The following is a 13,766-nucleotide window of genomic DNA, read 5'->3' as shown; positions in this document are numbered from 1 at the left end:
TATATATATATATATATATATATATACAAACGTGAATTGCACGTTTATATATCGACGTCGACGTTATCGATATCGACGCTATATATACAGACGTCGTCGCCCCCACACATCAGATATACTTCCGGAGCCCCTGGCTTTAGCACATCGCGAATGGCGTTTCATGCCACTTTCAAGACATTAGACGATCGCTACAGGCTGCAGTCATGAATTATATCAACATTTCATCCATTAATTTTGCGCAGGAAATATATTCTTAATTAAGACAGGCAAATTGAGAAGTCTTGCCGTGCTTATAGTTGACCGATGATGTATAGTGAGTGCTAAACGTTTTCGGAAGAAAGGAGGCGCACGTTGGCCCAATAAAATGTTTTGCTGCCCCCTCCTCCACCCCCCCCCCTACACACACACACATTTTCCTTTTGCTTTTCTGCTTACGTAGTACATGCTTTATTCTTAGGTTGACAAATCAATGTTTTCTGAAATGATTCCAGTGCTGTGTAAGCATGCGTTGAGTAGAAATGAAACAGCCTAATCACGCTAGCCTAGGTAAAAATACATATTTCATACTTTCATGTGGTAATGAGATTTATTTGCAAGAAAATTGTGTACCCCACGCTTGGCTATTGCGGCACCTGATTGACGGTGGTGGTGCAACTCACGTTTAAGATAAACTACTAGTCAATGAAATTACGAAGCTTGTCTTGTCAGCGGAAGCTTTATTTCATAACGAGGCGGGACTATGATTATATGTGTAACGTAAGGTACATTCACACCGAAGGCGGGGCGGCAAAGCGGCCGAGCGGGCTTTTCAAGGCGGCGAGGCGGCGAGCGCGCGTACCTGTCCAGACCGCATGGCTTTCTTGGCTGCCCGCGCGGCCGAGGAGGCGGGGCCTCTCGCGCTTTAGCGCACGTGTCGCTATCACGTGGCACGGCTTCTCCCAAAGAGACACCCGCACCACCGCCGCGCCACCGCCGCAGCGCGTTCTGATTGGCTGCGGCAAAGCGGCGAGTAGCGGCGAGCGGCAAAAAATTGGTCCGAGAGCGATCGGACCTGCCGCCTCGTTTTCCGCCCCGCTTTCGCCGCCTGGAGAGGAGGTTTTCCCGCTTTCCGCCTCACCGCTTTGCCGCTTTGGCCGCCCCGCCTTCGGTGTGAATGAGCCTGTAAAGGTACGTGCACACTGGCGGGAAGCATGCCGCGGCGGCGTCCCGCCCGTCGGCGCCTCCGCGCGGCAAGCAGCAACACGCTGTCCACATTGCCGGCGCGAGAATCACGAGACAAGAGCGGACATTTCGAGGAGCGCGCACCCGCCGGCTTGCTGCCGGCTCGCGATTTCTGCCAGAAAGACGGAGAGGAGTTGAGCGGGTGAGGAGAACAATGTGTGGTTGCTATGACGACAGCCCGCGTGAGAAGGAAGAGGAGGTAAAGCAGGCGCTGATTGGTGGTTTGCTTGCGCGGCAGCCGGCGGTAGCGGCGAAAATAGGTCCCCGAGCGATCGAGTCGGCGGGAGAAAGATTTTGACGCTCCGCGGGAGAAAGAGAGAAAAGCGGCATCGAGCGAGCGGTGAGCGGCGGGCGGGAGAGTGCCGCGCCGCCAGTGTGTTCGTACCCTAACATATATAGCTCTGTATGTCGCGAAAACCACAAGAAGCGCACAAAAAAAAAAAAAATGACTTCACTGACGTTTCGACTGCGCAACCGGGCCTGCGTCAGAGAAGTGCAGACATGCGCCATAGGCGACTTGTAAGTGTGACAGTGACGTATACTATATCATCGTAAAAAACGTTGGCGACACTGCGGATGGGTTGTCGGCAAATTTATATATATATATATATATATATATATATATATATATATATATATATATATATATATATATATATATATATATATATATATGCGGGTATGCGCCACACGTGACTGGGGGGAAAGGTTTCATGACGCACGCGACAGACATGTCAAGTTATTCATGTCATGACCGGTAAATAGCGTTTGTCATGCACTCATTTCCTTCCATGACATTTTAGGTATATATCAAGTTCAGGAGACGACCACGAAAGCGCCTAGACGTAGATAGATAGATAGATAGATAGACAGATAGATAGATAGATAGATAGATAGATAGATAGATAGATAGATAGATAGATAGATAGATAGATAGATAGATAGATAGATAGATAGATAGATAGATAGATAGATAGATAGATAGATAATATGATCCCCCGCCCCCCCCCCCCCCTTTGCCTACGTGCCTGCGTTTCGCACTTGCGGTAAGAATTGTGCAAGTCATTTTCATCCTACGTAATTGGCCCAATAAAAAGTTGGAGTCATTCCACTCGGTGAAAGTGGGTGATCAGCGGAGCTGACGGGCACACTCCAGTCGCTGCCCTCGTCGGCGTTCTCCATAAGTGCGCTGCTCCTCGAGCGTTCTCGCAATGCGCGGCCGACGCATACCTGCCACGCGCGACCGCGCCATCGCACCGCCTCGACTCGACCGACCTGGCGAAACACGCACGACAGACGTATCGCTCCGCTAAAGCTACCTGCACCTCGCGTAGTGTTGCACTGTCTCCAGGATCGGCCTTATCCGTCACGCGATGACGTCACAAATTTGGGTGATCTGTGGCGTCATGATGTAGTCACATGATGACATCATTGTGTGAGGTCATCGATCGCTCGGTAGAGGTCACGTCGTTTTTTTTTTTTTCGTTGACGGACGCGGACGGACGCCACAAAATCATGCAGGTGTGCACTTACAGCTCCGCTGTAAAAAGAGCCGAGCGCGATGCATGTAACAAGTATTGGCGATTCAGATCCTTGGGCGGATTGCTGCTTGTAAAGGTGCGGGTGAGGCAAAAAAAGAATTCTAATAGAAATGAGGGCTGGGAATCTTAATAAAAGGACAGCTACTTAGACGCAGAGTGGCTTAAGAGTTCTTTGTGATCGCTGCAGCTGAGACTTATCAGCTTCCACGCGCTGCTTACAAAAGAACAAGAGCTATACATGTGTTGAAAAAAAATTGGCCGCGTATCTGCGCGCTTCGCTGCAAATGTCGTGTAAAGACGATAGAAGAGGCGCTGTGTGAGATATGGACGCCATCTGGCAATACGTCGGGAAACATGAGTGTTGTGTTGCGTGCTGGTAGTCCCGGCGCAGCAGCAGGCGAAGACTGGCGGTGACCAACGCGACCGGTGGGGACGCCAGCCAGCCCGAAAACGCGGTTTGGCGCGAAGCGCTGAAGCAGAGAAACGTCCGCACTCAACGAGTACTCTCCACACACTCTTTTATTTACATGTCGCCTGGGTAAAACAGGAACGCCAGAGCGGCGCCCACAACTGGCAGCCTGAAGGCCACCCACAACGCTGCTTTTTCATTTTTTAAATATTTTTTTTTTCACCTTCTTGGCCTTCTCAAAACTAAAGTTTTTCAACACCAACCCATGGCATTCGTACAGTGCAATACAGAACCGAAACCGAAACACAACAATGAGCTCGTGCGAAGGTCACGGAGGAAGGCAAATTTCAGCGCAGTCGCATTTTCAGCTTTGTTGAAACAGCGCTCACTAGACGACGACGAAGTAAAAGAAGGCACACGACAGGCAGCGCCTGTCCTGTGCCTTCTTTTACTTCGTCGTCGTCTAGTGAGCGCTGTTTCAACAAAGATGAATACCAACTCGCTCAAGCTTCCATTCTTATGCATTTTCAGCGCAGCTTAAGAAACTAGGGTCCTTAAAATTACGTATGTATGCATTCTCTATTAAAGGAACACGCCACCTAATACTTACCTAGTGATGTTGCACCTCAGATATGCATGATATTTACTTTTTGATCGACAACGTTCACAAGTATGAGCAGTCGTACCAGTTCAAGACGGCTGGCCCTTGGGCAAGTGGTTCAACTTTGGCCGAGTGGCTGAATCGAGGGACGTGCCGACAAACAGAAAGACAGACAGACAGACAGACCAAAATTTCTGCGTTTAAGTTCCCCAAGAAAGACTATCGTCTTTAATAAATTGACACCCCTCTTTCCACATCCTCTCCAGTGCGCACAACTATAATCACAGCAATAAACTTGTCGATTGCAGCAACATCATCAGGTGTCTCAGCGGCTATTCCCACGTGTATGCCGATCGTGTGGCCACCCAAGTTACAGGCAGGCTCTTAGTTGGTCTCATGCTTATTAAAGACGATAGTCTTTCTTGGGATACTTAAACGGAGAAATTTTGGTCTGTCTTTCTGTCTTTCTGTTTGCCGGCACGTCACTCGATTCAGCCACTCGGCCAAAGTTGAACCACTTGCCCAAGGGCCAGGCATCTTGAACGGCTCACTAGGTTCATACTTGTGTACATTGTCGATCAAAAAGCAAACATTACGCATATCTGAGGCACAACATCACTAGGTAAGCGTTAGGTGGTGTGTTCCTTTAATAGAAAATGCATACATACGTAATTCTAAAGACCCCAGTTTCTTAAGCTGCGCTGAAAATGCGACTGAGCGTTAAACTTGACTTCCTCCGTGCCCTCTGAACGAGCTGATTGTTGTGTTTCGGTTTCGGTTCTGTATTGCACTGTACGAATGCCATGGGGCGCCGCTCTGGCATTCCTGTTTTAGCCAGGCGACGTGTAAATAAAATAGTGTGTGGAGAGTACTCGTTGAGTGCGGACGTTTCTTCTGCTTCAGCGCTTCGCGCCAAACCACGTGTTCGGGCTGGCTGGCGTCCCCGCCGGCCGTGTTGGTCACCGCCGGTATTCGCCTGCTGCTGCGCCGGGACTACCAGTCCGCAACACAGCACTCATGTTCCCGACGTATTGCCAGATGGCGTCCATATCTCACGCAGCGCCTCTTCTGTCGTCTTTAGACGACATTTGCAGCGAAGCACGCAGATACGCGGCCAATTTTTTTTCTTTCGACAGAATCATCGCTTGGAGTGCACCGCATTGATTAAAGGTAAAGAAATGGACTGCGAAGGTTCGGGGTATTATTTGTCACCTAAACAACAGCGCCAGCATACTGATGTAAAATGCTGCCCTTTTACATCAGTATGAACCCAAACCAACTCGCTAACCTATCTGTCATTCTGCAACAGCGCCAGCGTTCAAGCGTAGCGGTGCCGGGTGAAACATCTCAGCGTGATTCGAAAAACCAAAATCTGTGTCTTTCTTTTCTCGCTTTAGATATTAGAATTTCTTGTATATTTTTGTTGGGCGTCACGTTTTAGTAGCGTCGTTTTACTCTCTTTTCTTTTTGTGTGTGTGTGTAGTTCTGCAGTGTTTCACTCAACAAGGTTGAGACCTCGTGATAAAACGCGAAGCTGCTCATTAGCTAAGGTTACATTAGAGATGTTGGCTGTTGGTGAGTCTGCACTCTCCCCCAGCATATGAATTCATCGTGACCGTCGTTACTGCCTGCTCCGGAAAGAAACGAGTGGTTCACGCCATCGCGGTACCCGTCGTGGTAGCTTAGCAGGTAAAGTGTGGCACTGCTAAATTAGACGGCGCGGGTTCGACTCCTGGCCCCGGCAGCCGCACCTCGATGCGGTGTCAGATGAAATAACCCCCGTGTGCTTAATTTAGATGAACGTTAAAGAACCTCACGAAATCGAAATTAATCCAAAGTCCTCTACTACGACGTGCCTCATAATCACGTTGTCGTTTTGGCACGTAAAAACCCCAGAAATGGAATTCTCGTTACGCAATGCACCTCGGTCAGCCCTTTTCAATTTGTAATTGTTTAATTGCACTGAAATCACCACTGGCACATAATTCAAGTTCTGTAATTATCGAGCCTTTATAAGGACGCTGGTAGTGACCACTAACAATACAAGTGAGATTAAAGGAGGCCTATTTAAGGGTTGCATGCCATCGCTATGTAGTGCCTAGAATATACTGGCACTATACTATCGTGCAGCATTTTTATAGGACTAGTGGTTGGCTTTACTGAAAGGGCGAGTGCCCTACAGGAGCAACAAGAGCTGCTTCGCATGTGCTAAGAGATCCGTGTAATTCATTTCGCAAACGTTCTCCCACCGTTTTTTCTTAGCTACAAGCAGGCGGTATACGCAGCAAAAATGTTTACCCTACCAGCAAGGCCGTTCTGGATTCATTTCTTTAAAAGAGTAGAAAGGAGAAGACACCTTCTCGTGATGAGTAGCCGCACTACCGAGCGAGGATCGTCTCCCCATTAGAAAGACAGATGGGTGCCCAGCGGCCCAGAACCTCCCGAATCGGAGGCGGACACACCGCAAAGTACGACAAGTAACTGCGCCGACTCTTCCACTCGGGACGGCACGGCGATTTTGAGGGCGCAGACATCTTTTCCAAACTTTTTCCAAAATTCGTGCAAGTTTAATAAAAGAGCCAATAAAAATAAGTCAGCGAAAGCATAGAGGGAGAACATAGTAACTTTCATATCTGGACAAAAAATATGATTCTTCACGTGTACGGCCCTCTCTGGTCCCACTAGTTGTTTTGAGGTTGCCGCATTGTACGGCGCCCCTTGCAGCAACAGCGATTTCTTTTTCTTTTTTTTTTGTATTCGAAAACCGAGCAACTTGCTTTTGACGGGCGTACAGCGACCATATGTGGGTAGACCTTGCAACGAGCTTTTCAGTAAGGATGGCACCAACATAGATCCTAGCAGGATTTCTTTTAGCTCTGACAAGGTGCTTTTCATTCTTTTATCACTGCGGTACACCATGCGACTTGGTTGCGTGCAAATAGAGGTCGATCAGTCACTTTGTCCAGTTATACTGAAAAGTTGGGAAAGTATTCTGCGCACCTGCGGCACCGATGAGGAAAACGACAGGACGAACGAGCACCCGTCCCGCAAGTGTGTAAAAAGGCGAGGAGAGACATCGCCGCTGTTACGTCTGGGGTAGGGCCCTTCGGGTGCGCGGCGTAGGATCCGAGGTCGTTGCATCCCACCGCTGCCACCACTGTTAGGAATGGGGTAGCGTGGCCCATCGCTATCGTGCTCGGAGTAGTCAGTAATGGCAAGGTGCAGAAGGAAAAGATTTTATGTACAACTATTTACATATTTTTGCTACCAGGCAACATGACTGCCAGCCCGACCACGTCGGCTGGTTCGACTCCGTTCGAGTCGTTCTCCTTCTCCGATCTCCCTCTCCTCTCGTTCCACGGACCGGCACGGCCTTAAATCGTCTAGCCGTCCATTGTCCTGTTGACTGTCCGCCGGTCGCAGGTGTTGGGCTCCTATCCAAGTTCTCCAAATTGCGGCGCGCGGCCAGAAGTATCAATTGCGACGCGCTGCCAGAAGCCGCACGCAGGTCTTGACGCCCTCTTCGTACTTTGACCGTCCGCCGGCCGCAGGTGTTGACGGTCTTCTAGTCTCTTGACCGCCCGCCGGCCGCAGGTGTTGACGGTCTTCTAACCTGTTGAGCGTCCGCCGGCCGCAGGTGTTGACGGTCTTCTAGTCTCTTGACCGCCCGCCGGCCGCAGGTGTTGACGGTCTTCTAACCTGTTGAGCGTCCGCCGGCCGCAGGTGTTGACGGTCTTCTAGTCTCTTGACCGCCCGCCGGCCGCAGGTGTTGACGGTCTTCTAACCTGTTGAGCGTCCGCCGGCCGCAGGTGTTGACCTTCCTCCGAACTGGGATGCGCCGGCATGAGCAACACGCAGGTGTTGACCTTCCTCCGAACTGGGATGCGCCGGCATGAGCAACACGCAGGTGTTGACCGAAGTCCAGGTGCTGATTCCTCTCCTGGTTGCCCGAAAGCAGATGCCCAGGCACAACAGCACCCCCGCCGCCAAACAATGCATCAGGAGGACGAGCTGCTCCACGTAGCTCGGCTGAATTGATGCGGCCGGACACCAGGCTCATCCACGGCTCGAGGCGAAGCTCCCAAGATCACCGCTCTCGTGACATTCCACACGAACCCTCGGCTGGCACGGACTCGATGCTCCTGTGGATAAGACGAACTCGACAGGGCAACCATTGTCAAACTACACCCAACGCTGCAAGTGCCCTCCGCACTCCCTCGAATTGCCAGACATGAATGAAACAAATCCTACTGACAACTAACGTTCCCGCTTTAAATAAAACAAGGAGAAGTGCGTATCTCATGGCGACAAGTTCAACCACAGACCTCAATTTCAGGTGTTGTTAAAGAAACAACTCCGAGGTAGTACAAGAATTGTAATTGTACTATAGCTGCTTAGGCATGGAAGATAAACAACCAAGGAAGCCAACGGAAGCTCAAAGGCTTCGCTAAATTCTCACTAAACGCTCTCAGCGTAAGCGTAACACAGTAAGAACACAACATGGCTCTACTAACTATGAACTAAAATTGAAAATAAAGCTTACACCCTTCACATAAAACAATGTTGAACTACCCTTCGCCCTAAATGCTCATGCTAACTAGTACAAAACAAAACAAAACTCAACCTACAGCTAGCACCGTTGAAACATTTTTCAGCAACAACGCTACAAGATTAACCTCCAAAATACAGACACTACATAGGTCAAAATTTACTGCCTCTACAGTAAACACAAACAAGTAAAATTCGGTTACGCTCGACAAACACCACTCTTTCACAATTAGCGGTCGTACAAATCTTTACTCACGGCTAACGTGTATTATTTTACGCCGTCAGCTCACTCCCATGCGGGTTACTGCTTCCGCATGTTAATCTTAATATTGCGCCACTAAAGCTAGACATGTTCCGGTGAGCACTCTGTCACGCTGCACCCACATCAGGAACCGAATCCGCAAACGACATCCGTAATTGCGCGTACTAGTGCCACTGCGAGCTTCTACTCCGCGGATGTACGACTAACCTAGCTCTACTCTTGCGGTCACAATTTTTACAAACAACCGAGTGACTCGCTGTAACCTTTCCTCAATACATAGAACGCACGCGAAAAGAACAAAAAACAAACAAAAATAAATTTTGCGTGGCTCTACCAAAACTCGCACAAAGCCTAGCCTTGCCTATCCTTCTCGCAAGCTCTCAGCTTAACGCCTAAGGTTCCGCTAACAACTCGTGGGACACCTTGACTTACTAGGGAGCTCCCGAACGGCGCACACAAAGCCCTGCGCCGGCCTTTCGTGTAACTGCGCACGTGTCATACGCCAACCGCTTGCGGGCTCCCGCTAGGTGACGGAAACAGCCGGCCTCAAACGCCAACGCTAACTCAGCGCACGCCACCCGAAAACTGCCCAATGTTTCCTTGCGTCCACGCATGACACGTAACGGAAACGCCATACTCTTTTCATAGTCAGCTGACGTAACCCTATTCAAGGCGCTCATCTCTTAAAGCCCTCGACTCGCTCTGATGCGTGTCACTAACCTTCCGATAGCTAACTACACAACGCATATCGGCAAATAAACAAAACCACAGAGCGCTAAAGAAAACAAGGTTAAATAACAGTTAACTAAGCTATCAACACTCGCGGAAATAACAAGGAATACTAATTACTAACCAAAATCAATACTCAAAAATTCCTTCCAACAAATCCTGGGTCGACATTCCTGAAAAGCTAACAGCGGTCCTCAACAACTTTTCAGGCGCACTCGCGGTGGTCGCGCCCAGAAGGCTTTTCTCGTCAAGCGGGGTGTACGATACGCATGAAAGTTAATCACCCCCTCGTCGAGCCTCACTACTTTCCCTGTAGCGCACTTTTCTTTGTCGCCTCCTGCCACCTCGCGAAGGTCACCGACCTCGCGGTGTCGCACCTGTTTCAACGTTCCTCGAAAGGAACAACGGGGACTTCTTTTACCCACTGACCCCTTCCGCGAATCATGCGTTTCTCTTTTCTTTTGCTTTCGGCTGCTTGGACGCCTGCGATCTCGCACCTGATCCGACGCTCTTCGAGAAGAACAACGGGAAGTTCCTTTGCCCGCCGACTCTTTCCGTGAATCATGCGCTTCTCTTTTCTTTTTCTTTCGGCGGTACGGGCACATGCGGTAGAAACCTGTCCCTGACGGCAATCGCACTTGTCTTGCAATTTCGCGCCGACTTTTGAACTTCTTTCTCAACCGCGTCGCGACCTTTGTCGCATTTCTATCTTTCGGACGCTTTCTCCCTTTCGCACGCTTCTTGGTGCAGACTTTGGAGCATTCCGTCCGCCTCCGATGCTCATCAACATGCTCCTCAGCTGTCTCGCGCTTACTGTCTTGATGATTGCGCATCAATTCCTCCTCTGACCGATTCCGCGAACCATGCGCTACTCTCCTCCTGTTCTCTTGGTGGTTCAGACGCATGCTGTAGAAACCGGTCAACAATGACAATCGCGCCCCTCTCGCAATTTCGCGCCGACGTCCGAACTTCTTCCTCAAACGCGTCGCGACCTTTGCCGCATTTCTGTCTTGCGGACGCTTTATTTTTGCACGACTCTTTGTGCATACTTTGGGGCCTTTGTCACGATACCTATGTGCGCGACACCTCGTTGCGCTCCTGCCTCTACACGGCAGTGAAAAAGATGAGAACAGACGGAAACCTCGGCGCCTGAATCTCATCGACATTCGCTTCCTCGCGATGTGCTTAGCGCACAATCTAGATCCCCGCGGGACTCTCAACTTGGGACGTTTCCTAGCACGCCTTTTTGGGATTTCAGGCCAAGCCTTCAACTTGGCGTCTCGAGAGATGCGGTCGTCGCGTTCTGCTAGCGCTTTAGCACGCTTACCGCTACTAGTCTCTTTTGCGTTCCCCTTTTTCTTTCGCCGGCGCCTTTTCCTCACTGAACGGCTCAGAATGCTGGCAGCTTCGACGCGCGCGCGCGCAAGTACGCTGCCTTCGATATCCACCGCCAAAACCTCAGGCGGCTCAACTAGCCTATCCTCGGTGTCGTCGCTAGGTGTCTGTACTTCTGACATAGCGACAGTCTCGACACTCTCTAACTCAGTTAGCTCGCCCTGAGATGTCTCTCTAGCTTCGGGTGATCTATCACTATCCTGGATAGCCCCTTTTCTCAGGCCTTCGAAGGCGACCTCTGCGTCCTGCGCTTCGCGACGTATCTTGACCTCTTGGTCTCCGCGGCGCGCCTCGTCTTGCGCCTTACAAAGTGCTTCATCCTCACGCGCCTCAGCTTCTCGCGCTATGTGAAGTGCCTCTTGTTCTCGCGCCTCTTTCGCTTTTCGAAGCGCCTCGTCCGCTCTCGCCCATCGAAGCGCCTCAGCCTCTCGTTCTCTCTGATGCGCCTCCTCTTCTAGGGCCTTGTGACGCGCCTCTCCTTCCTGAAGCGCCTCGCGACGGGCCTCAGCCTCCTGTGCCTCGCGACGCTTCTCGACCTCTTGGTCTCTGCGGCGCGCCTCATCCTTTTGCGCCTCGGAGCGGCTCACAATACTAGACGCCTCGTCCCTCGTACTCGCATGTACGGAACTCTGTGGAGTCAAAGCTCCAAACGGCTGAACTGAGCTACTCTCGCGGTCTTCGTCAGTTATGTCCTGTGACTGAACGACAGCCGCGACGCTCTCTAAGCTAGTCAGCTTGCTCTGAGGAGTCTCTTCCATTACTGGGGCTTTATCACTGCCCTGCAAAGACCTCTCTCTTGGGCCTTTGCATTCGGCCGAACCTACATTACCCCACTGGCTGAACAACGTATCCTTAACCTCAGTTACTTCCTGCAGGCCGTCTGACACTAAGGCTAAAACTGAGCCTTTCCCACGTCCGAGGCACTCTGCGTGCCTGTTGGCCATCTTTCCTCTTCCCCCATGCGTGCCCTCGTCCGATGTCCTAGCTTTGCGCGCATGACTCAAACGCTGTCGGAATCCTTTTGCTGACAAGCGACATTTGCGCAACAGCGCCTCTTTGACCTTGTCATACGATACAGCGTCCTTCCTATTGAGTCTAGCTATAACATCGGCGGCCTCGCACGGAAGAAGAGTTAGCAACTCTTGCGGCCAACTTTTTAGGGGGAATCCTGCCTTCTCGCACGTTCACTCAAAATTAACAAGAAAGAGCGCGATGTCCTGGCCAATTTCGAACGGCTGCAAAAGGTCTTCCATTTTTACCGCCTCCCTCACTATGGGAACCTGTCTTGCGGCGGATATACGAAGTTCCAGCTCCCTTAGGTTCAACTCATGTTCCTGCTCGGCAGCTTTCTCTTTATCCCTTTCCTCCTTTCTAGCTCGAATCTCCTCATGAGCTTCCTGGGCCTCCTCGACAGTCACCTTCTCTGCCTCCATAATCGGGAGGATCTGTCGTTTCCGCTTGGCAGAGCCAACCGAAATGCCCAACTCCTTGCAAATTTCAAGGAGGTCATGTACACTGAACTTGTCCATACTGACTCTACACTCCGCCTCGTTTACCCTCTACAAAACAAAGTGGTCAGACCATCCAATTCTTGGCTGACCAAACAAAGTTTTAAGCCAACAACAAAAGTCAAAACCTGCTAACAATGACTTAGGCTAGCTAGGTCTGGCAATAAGAGGTAAACTTCAGGCACTCACCACACCAGGGTAGCTGACGCTGGCCGATCCCACCGAGCTGCCATCCACTGTTACGACTGGGGTAGGGCCCTTCGGGTGCGCGGCGTAGGATCCGAGGTCGTTGCATCCCACCGCTGCCACCACTGTTAGGAATGGGGTAGCGTGGCCCATCGCTATCGTGCTCGGAGTAGTCAGTAATGGCAAGGTGCAGAAGGAAAAGATTTTATGTACAACTATTTACATATTTTTGCTACCAGGCAACATGACTGCCAGCCCGACCACGTCGGCTGGTTCGACTCCGTTCGAGTCGTTCTCCTTCTCCGATCTCCCTCTCCTCTCGTTCCACGGACCGGCACGGCCTTAAATCGTCTAGCCGTCCATTGTCCTGTTGACTGTCCGCCGGTCGCAGGTGTTGGGCTCCTATCCAAGTTCTCCAAATTGCGGCGCGCGGCCAGAAGTATCAATTGCGACGCGCTGCCAGAAGCCGCACGCAGGTCTTGACGCCCTCTTCGTACTTTGACCGTCCGCCGGCCGCAGGTGTTGACGGTCTTCTAGTCTCTTGACCGCCCGCCGGCCGCAGGTGTTGACGGTCTTCTAACCTGTTGAGCGTCCGCCGGCCGCAGGTGTTGACGGTCTTCTAGTCTCTTGACCGCCCGCCGGCCGCAGGTGTTGACGGTCTTCTAACCTGTTGAGCGTCCGCCGGCCGCAGGTGTTGACGGTCTTCTAGTCTCTTGACCGCCCGCCGGCCGCAGGTGTTGACGGTCTTCTAACCTGTTGAGCGTCCGCCGGCCGCAGGTGTTGACCTTCCTCCGAACTGGGATGCGCCGGCATGAGCAACACGCAGGTGTTGACCTTCCTCCGAACTGGGATGCGCCGGCATGAGCAACACGCAGGTGTTGACCGAAGTCCAGGTGCTGATTCCTCTCCTGGTTGCCCGAAAGCAGATGCCCAGGCACAACACCGCCTAAGCACCATGCCAGCGCGACGAACCACCGCACAAGCTTTCTAGACAACCCGGAGCAAGAGAGTTCCACACTCGAAACTTTCGCGGCCTGACCCCCGCCGCCTACAGTTCCCCTGGAACAGCAAAATTCTGCCCAACGCGCAGTTTAGAAGCCAAACTAACGAGTTTAACGTTGTCCGGCCCTAAATCTACATCTGCACAAGTCTGGTTTGGCGGTACCCCCTTTGTGTATATACGGCCTAGTGATGCGGAAACAATAGACACCTTTCTGCGTGTTTGTAAAAGATTTTCCTCGGTAAGAAGAAAATTTCTAGAAGTCGTATAAGCAAACTTCTCAGCATGAATATCCCCGTGCCGCTTTCCTGTGGTGCTTCCGTGCATTTTGTACTGCCAGCGCAATGTTTGCGATCATTATGAAAG

This window comes from Rhipicephalus sanguineus, chromosome 1 (assembly GCF_013339695.2).
Source record: "Rhipicephalus sanguineus isolate Rsan-2018 chromosome 1, BIME_Rsan_1.4, whole genome shotgun sequence".
In the NCBI taxonomy this organism is placed as follows: Eukaryota; Metazoa; Arthropoda; class Arachnida; order Ixodida; family Ixodidae; genus Rhipicephalus; species Rhipicephalus sanguineus.
Note: the sequence above shows the minus strand (reverse complement) of the source record.